General features: G+C 40.0%; 1 pseudogene; it reads left to right on the top strand.

Annotated features, from left to right (window-relative positions):
- The first annotated feature begins 6,926 nt into the window (after positions 1-6,926).
- On the top strand, positions 6,927-7,361 carry LOC101823269 (annotated as a pseudogene).
- The last annotated feature ends 522 nt before the right edge of the window (positions 7,362-7,883 follow it).

Here is a 7,883-nt window from a genome sequence, read left to right as displayed (position 1 = left end):
CTTGATTATTTACAAAGAAGCTAAAATTATACAATGGAAAAAAGAAAGCATCTTCAACAAATGGTGCTGGCATAACTGCATATTGGCATGTAGAAGACTGCAGATAGATCCATGTCTATTGCTGTGCACAAAACTTAAGTCCAAATGGATCAAAGACCTCAATATAAATCCAGCTACACTGAACCTCTTAGAAGAGAAAGTAGGAGGTCCTTGAATGAATTGGTACAGGAGACTGCTTCTTGAACACCAGTAACACAGACACTGAGATAAACAATTAATAAATGGGACCTCCTGAAACTGAGAAGCTTCTGTAAGGCGAAGAACACAGTCAACAAGCCAAAGTGGTAGCCCACAGAATGGGAAAAGATATTCACTAATCCCACATCTGACAGAGGGTTGTTTTCCAATATTTACAAAGAACTTAAGGAGCAAATCTCCAAACCACCAAAAGATTCAATTAAAAAATGGGGTACAGAACTAAATAGAGAATTCTCAATAGAAGAGTCTAAAATGGCTGAGAGACACTTGAGAAAATGCTCAACATCCTTAGCCATCAGAGAAATGCAAATCAAAACAACTCTGAGATACCAAGTTCCTCCTGTCAGAATGGCTAAAACACCAATGACAGTTTGTGCTGGAGAGGATGTGGAGAAAGAGGAACCCTCCTCTACTGTTGGTGGGAGTGTCAACTAGAACAGCCACTTTGGAAAACAGGATGGAGATTCCTCAGCAAAATGGGAATCAGTCTCCCATAAGCTCCAGCAATTCCACTCTTAGGCATATACCCAAAAGGTGCACATTGATACAACAAGGACATATGCTCCACTATGTTCATAGCAGCATTATTTGTAATAGTCAGAACATGGAAGCAACCTAGATGCCCCTCAACTGAAGAATGGATAGAGAAAATGTGGTATATTTATACAATGGATTACTATTTGCCCAAATAAAATAAAACACAATGGAATCTTGAAATTTTCAGGCAAATGGATGGCACTAGAAGAATCATCCTAAGTGAGGTGACACAGTCACAAAAAGACAAACACTGTATGTACTCACTTATATATGGATTTTAGACATGAAACAGGGGAATGCCATCCAACAATTCCACCGCCAGAGAGTCTGGGAAACAGGGAGGACCCTTAGATTGATATGCATGTTTCCCCAGAGAAGGGGAGTGAAACAGGATCTCCTGAGGGTAATGCGAGCATGGGGGGAAGTGAGAATGAGCTGGATGAATGAAAGGGGTCAAAGAGGAGCAGATAGGGGGAGCAACAAGGTTGGGTGGAGGGCAGAATAGGGGAGAGCAGGGTGAAAGACAGAATAATAGAGTGAGCCACTATAGATTTGAGGAAAGATATGGCACTGATGAGATTTCCAGAGATCTATAAGGATGACACCAACTGGCAATCTAACCAATAGTGGAGAGACTACCTTAAATGCCTTTCCCGATACTGTGACTGATGACTACCTTGTATGCCATCCCAGAGCCTCCATGCAGTGGCTGATGGAAGCAGAGCCAGACACCCATAGCTAAACATGGAATTAACCACTTGCAGAGAGGGAGGAACAATGACCAAAGGGGTCAAGACTGGGCTGGTGAAACCCACAGAAGCAGCTGACCTGAACAAGGGGGATCTCAAGGACCCCAGACTGATGGCTGAGAGGCCATCATGGAACTGATCCAGGCCTCCTGAATGTGGGTGCCAGTGAGGAGATCTTGGCATTCTTTGGGGCCTCAGGAATTAGATTAGTAATTATGCCTGGCATGCAAATGCCCATACCTCATGAAGGGATGCTCTCTCAGCCTGGACACATGGGGGAATGCCTAGCCCCTGCCCCAGGATGATATGATAGACTTTGTAGATCTCCCATGAAGGGACTCACCCTCCCTAGAGAGTGGAGTTGGGATTGGGTGTTGGTGGGATGGGGGAGGAGGGGAATGAGAGGGAGGTGGGGTTGACATGTGAAGCAAGCTTGTTTCTCATTTAAATAAAAAATATGAAAAAAATTAAAAATTAAGATGCAAAAGGACTAGAGTGAAATGTGAGAAAGGAAAATTAAATCATTATACTGATATTAGGTACATTATTCAGTAATTGACATTTTACCTCTATATAAAATATTCCATTTTACTCTTATTTATATACTTCCTTGGTCTACCTATTTGGTTGTATCAGGGTCTTGAACTGTCAAAGAGCATTGCATTCGGTGGATTTCTGTGAGTTCGAGGCCAGGCTGGACCGACAGCCTCCAAAACAGAGAAACCCTGTCTCGTAAAACAAACAAAAAAAAAAGAGCATTGCATTCATTATATCTTAATCAGGCATCCAATGTTGATTTCCTTCTACCTATTCAACATAAGGCCCCAGCAACAAGATCACTGTGATATTTTATGAGACAAGAATAGGCTGAAGTCCTCAGTTTACACAATTAAGGAGAAGACTGTAGATTAATTTCTAACCTCCCTTTTTCAATTTTGTTTTTCCACATAGGAGTAGGAGAGGGGAAGTACTTTAGGAAATTGTGATCGAAAGTTTGGAGTACTTTGAACATTTGTTGAAACAGAGATTTGGACTTCACATCAAGAGTTTCTGATTATGTGTGTCTCTTTGTCTGTGTGTCTGTGAAGTGGTACTTTAAAATTTGTATTTCTAATATGCTTTGTAGTAAAGTATGCCATTGGTCAAGAGCCACACTTTGAGGAATACGTCAAGTGACGGGGTGATAATTTCTCTAGTAAAAATTACAGTGCTTATAAAATTCACTGATTTAGGCAATAATGCCTAAGTATTTTTTAAACGATCCAAAGTCAATTCCTTAAAATTCTTCTTATTTTCCATCAGATGCAGATGTGAATTATTGCAACATATATATGTTCAAATATATATATATTTATAATTAAAATGTTTATAAACATATATATATTTATATAGTCTTGATAAATATCAAGAATGTTATGCAACCCTTACTCTACATCTTTGTAATATATGATGGTCACTCAACTCTGCATTTCTCTAGGAAAACTATTGCTTTTAGTTTACTGTCTTGGCAGTAAAAGTTTCAAAAGTTATTTCTTCTTTTGTCCTACAAGAACTCACACAACCCACAGGATAAGGAAATGATCAAGAACTGTGTTCTGGTGGAAATTTCAGTGCAGCCCCTGACATCCATATACCCAAAGAATCCGGCATGTTCTGGGGGAAGTTCCATTCCAAGTCCCTTCCCCCATCACTCTCCAAACCCTGCCACAACTCAGAAAGCCCTCCAAATGATGATCCCTCCCCCAGAGATGCTCAAGACCCTCCTATGGGGTATTTAAACTTCCCCACAGAAAAAGACATGTGATTTTCCAGTCTCTCTTTTCTCTCCCCTCTATGGGTGTCTGGAAAATATTCAGGAGCAGTTTATACATTAAGCCAATGCTTTTTCTAATTAACTTTGATTTGATCTGATTAGGATTACTGTGTTGGCAGGGAGGCTTATCTTATTGGGTATGCATAGACTTTTCAATGTGGTCAAGATTCGAACGAGACCCTGATATGCATAAATGACCACTGGTAGTTAATGGGACTGATGATGAGCAGTAGTTCAGAGACTGTACTGAAAGTGTTTTTGAAGTTCCCCTTTTACCAGTTCATGGCTATCCTGGCCAATGGTGAAAGGTTATATTAATGCAGAAATATTAAGGTACACAAAATAGCAATGCGCTATGATATTTTATTGAGGGAGAAATCACTTAAGTGAGAAGCCAAGAAAGCTGGAAACCAAAGTTCCACACTGCTCTCTAGGTCACAACCAGAACCCAAAAGAGAAAGAGTCTCCTCCCCCAAGCTCTTTTATCCCCTGTATGTTCTACATACCTGTGAACACACCCAAATAGGCATGATCAGCGCTGTGGGTGTGTAGATCTCTCCCTACCTACAATTCCTCTTTAATCTAAAGAAAAGATTTAGACTTAAAACAAAACTAAATTGTTTCAATATACAAAATGTCTCAAACATATATAAAGCATATATACATAGAAGATGATAAACAAATTATAATCTACTTATATCCTATTTTAAGTATATCTATCCCATTTAAACCCTAAACTTATCTGAGACGCCCAAGTCTGAACACCTCCTTCCAATCCCCACCCTAAGTAATTGAAAACTAACTCTAACAGGTGTAATGTCAATGGTAGGGAAAGGGGGCATAGCATTCTCAGAATTACTTCTTGCTGAAATGGGATGACGATAACCTCATGGGATCCTGTAGGAAGAAAATGTTAGTATAGTTAAAGTCTCAAGTGGATGGTACAACATTTGTACCTAGTCTCTGCTTGGTGGGAGATACTTGATCAAAGTTCTTGACTGAAGTTCTAATCTTGATGGAAGCTCTTGTCTGAGGCTCTGGCCAGAGTGTAGAAGGTGCACCATATCACTTAATTAGTCTGGAGTTGTGTAGAACAATGTAGTTTCAGTGTGGTACTTGTCAGTTCAGATGCATCCAGTCAGATCAAGTGGAATCAATGAAGTGAGACCCATTTTCTTTCCGAAGTGTTTGCAGATTGCTGTTAGGAAATTCCTTGTTCTCTGTGGAAAACTCAAACGTCAATGTCAACAAAGAAATTTCATATGTATGCATACCGGGAAAGGCAACAATAAGGAAGATAGCAAATGCGAGGAAAATAGATTTTCAAAGAAAGATCCGAGTATAAACGGATGACAGTCCCTAGATTTTGTTTTCTTCTGTCTTACATCAATTGACTCCTTGATATAAAACAGAAACTCTGAATTTTATTTCAAGAAACATGCTTGGACTTAGAGGAGGAGAGCCAAATCCAACTCCAAAGTCAGCATTGGTTTAAGTGAATTGGGACCAAAAGAGTAGTAGGAAATAAAAGGAAAAAGATATTATAAGGAGAAAGTTAAGAGAATTGGACATTGATACTGAACATTAGATTCTTCTTTGTTTGATGGTCCTTTGGGTAGCCATCCTCTCTTCTTTCAGTATCTACACGCTTAGTATCTTTTCGCTGTTTGGAGATGGGTTTTCCTGTGAAGATAAAAACAAAATATTTCCCTTTCTTTTTGTGAGGTTTCCTTACACCTCATACAATATGACTTTGTGGATGAGCTATCATCTTTCTTTCTCTGAAGGTTTCTCCTGTGCAGATTGAATCTTGACCAATTTTGATGGGTCAAATTTTCCTGGGTCAAAAAATTTTAAAGGACTTCACAGAGTCTGTCAGTTTCTTTGATTCATCAGTTATAGGTGATTCCAAGCATTTAATATTCTCATCGTTAGATATCTTCTGAATGATATGTAAGTTGCCTTCTAAGAACTGTGATCTGAAAGCCCATCATTATCCTCAGACATGGAATGAGTTGTTTCAGCATTTTAAACAATCAGGTGTACCAGGTTTTGAGTTTTATCAGTCCAGTTATCAGACATGGAACAAGTTGTTTCTGCCAGCCTGAGAATGTCTTGCTGAATTGATTATATTTTGGCCTTAAGGAGAGTGGGCATGGAATCAATTCTTTCTTGTAGGTTATTATTTTTAAGTTCCAAGGTATCTATTCTACTTTGTTAGACATTTCCCCATTGACCTGAATATTTTGAATTTTTACCCTAAGTTTTCAATCATTTGCACAATTTCCCTGTTTTCTGCTGTGTTATTAATGCATCTCTTCCATGGTATTACATGCATCATGAAGCTAATCTTTAGCATCAGACAAATACATTTGGAGCATGTCATAATTATCTCCCAGGATGTTATTCATGAAATAAGCAATGACATCCCTAACATTCTGTATTGTTATGTTATCTGCCATGGTATAAATCAGGTAATCTTATCAGCAGCTTAAACTACTCGAACGCAAAATTTACCTCCAATGATCTCTGGTTGAGGAAAGGATTTTTACCTGCAATAACTATGAATGGCCAGACGGTGGCAGAGGTGTACCACCAAACAGCTCCTCCCAGTGTGCTCTATACTTTTCCAGTGGAATCTGAAAAGTTCTAAGTAGCTTTTACAGAAATTTAGCCAGTAGGATTTTGTTAAAAGGAAGGGAAAAGCCTTGCGCATATTGCTGGAACCTGCAGATATGGAGTGCTGCTGAACCTTACGAGCTGGAATGAAAACGAATGTCACTTTTGTGACTTTCAGGACACTCGTTTTGGCAACAGTGGAGACACTGTGTTCTTCAAGCTCCCTGGGGAGTAGTGCTGGCTCAGCGGAAGTGCTGATTTCTGGGCTGGCAGGAGGGCTATGGAGACACAAGTTCTCCAGGAAAGCTGGTGGTCTGGGAATGCCAGAGGTCTTAGGCACGACCAGAAAACAAAAGAGATGGAACATGGTTAAGTGGAAGAAAACCATGCCAAGCAGGAGAACTGGATTGAGTTGGGAATCCCTGGTGATTTAGGAGAGCCTCCAGGGGCAGCCAGAGGCACAGGGCCATAAGCCACATAGGTAGGCAGGGAGGGAGGCAGAGGTCCGTGAGGCTGGGTAAGCTTACTTGCTGACAAAAGATAATGCAGAAATATTAAGCTACATAAAATAGGGATATCCTATGATATTTTATTGATGGAGAAATGACTTATGTGAGAAGCCAAGAAAGCTGAGAACCCAAGGTCCACACACTGCTCTCCAGGCTGCAACCGGAACCCAAAAAAGAAAGACTCTCCTGACCCTAGCTCTTTTATCCCCCTTACTTTCTATGTACCTGTGAACACACCCAAACAGACATGGGCAGCGCTATGGGTATGTGGATCTCTCTCTACATTATATTATGAAGGATTTGCGAATAATTGTTTATCAATAACACATTGCAAATACCTTCTCAAAGGAAACCCTTTCCCTTTCGGTGAAAGGGTTGCCAGCTTGTGTATGGTTTCCCTGAATAATAAGCTATCAATTCTCAGAGCGACAGCGATGTAAGATGCCAGTCACCACAGACTCAGGAGTAAAACTCTCTCAATGTTTCTGACTGTTGCAAGAAGGCCAGAAAGGAGTCAGTGACTGCACAATTAGCTGGGGTCTAGAGGATAGCGAAGTAATGAAGCTTATGAGATGAACATGGATGATAATTGGGCCTCCAAGATCAATTTATGAAAACTGAATATACCACCTTAAAATAGAATGTCGGCCTAAATACCCAGAAGCATCCCCGTCTGTAAGATTTGTAACAAAAGTTAATATGAGTGGTGTGAGTAGTTCAAATGGAGTGTTGGATCCATGGGCAATAGCAGTACAATTCCTACAGCATCAAAGTCATCCTGCTGAGCTTCTTCGCTTGATGATGTCAAAAGAGAACATGAAGCTGCCACAGCCTGCAGAAGGACAGTGTTACAGCAATTTTTCATCAAGGCCCTAGCCTCCCCTCCCTTTCCCAATCCAACCTAAGTCTTCATTTCCCACAGAAGTAAATTTCCTTAGCTTTTCTGGAAGTGTGGATTGTAGGCTGGTACTCCTTTGCTCTATGTCTAAAATCCACATATGAGTGAGTTCATACCATTTTCGTCTTTTTGTGACTGGGTTACCTCACTTAGAATGGTTTCTTCTAATTCCATCCATTTGCCTGATAATTTCAATATTCCATTATTTTATTTCCCACCGAGTGGTACTACATTGTGTAAATGCACCACATTTTCTCCATACATTCTTCAGTTGAGGGACATCTAGGTTGTTTCCAGGTTCTGACTATTACAAATAATGCAGCTATGAACCTGGTTGGACAGATGTCCTTATTGTATGAATGTACATATTTTGGGTAGATGCCTAAGTGTGGAATTGCTGGATCTTGTGGTAAACTGATTCCTATTTTCCTAAGGAACCACTATATTGATTTCCAAAGTAACTGTACAAGTTTGCATTCCCACCAGCAGTGTAGTAGTGT

Source organism: Mesocricetus auratus, unplaced genomic scaffold (assembly GCF_017639785.1).
Source record: "Mesocricetus auratus isolate SY011 unplaced genomic scaffold, BCM_Maur_2.0 Super-Scaffold_100006, whole genome shotgun sequence".
Classification (NCBI taxonomy): Eukaryota; Metazoa; Chordata; class Mammalia; order Rodentia; family Cricetidae; genus Mesocricetus; species Mesocricetus auratus.
Note: the sequence above shows the minus strand (reverse complement) of the source record. Positions and strands in the feature narration are given on the sequence as shown.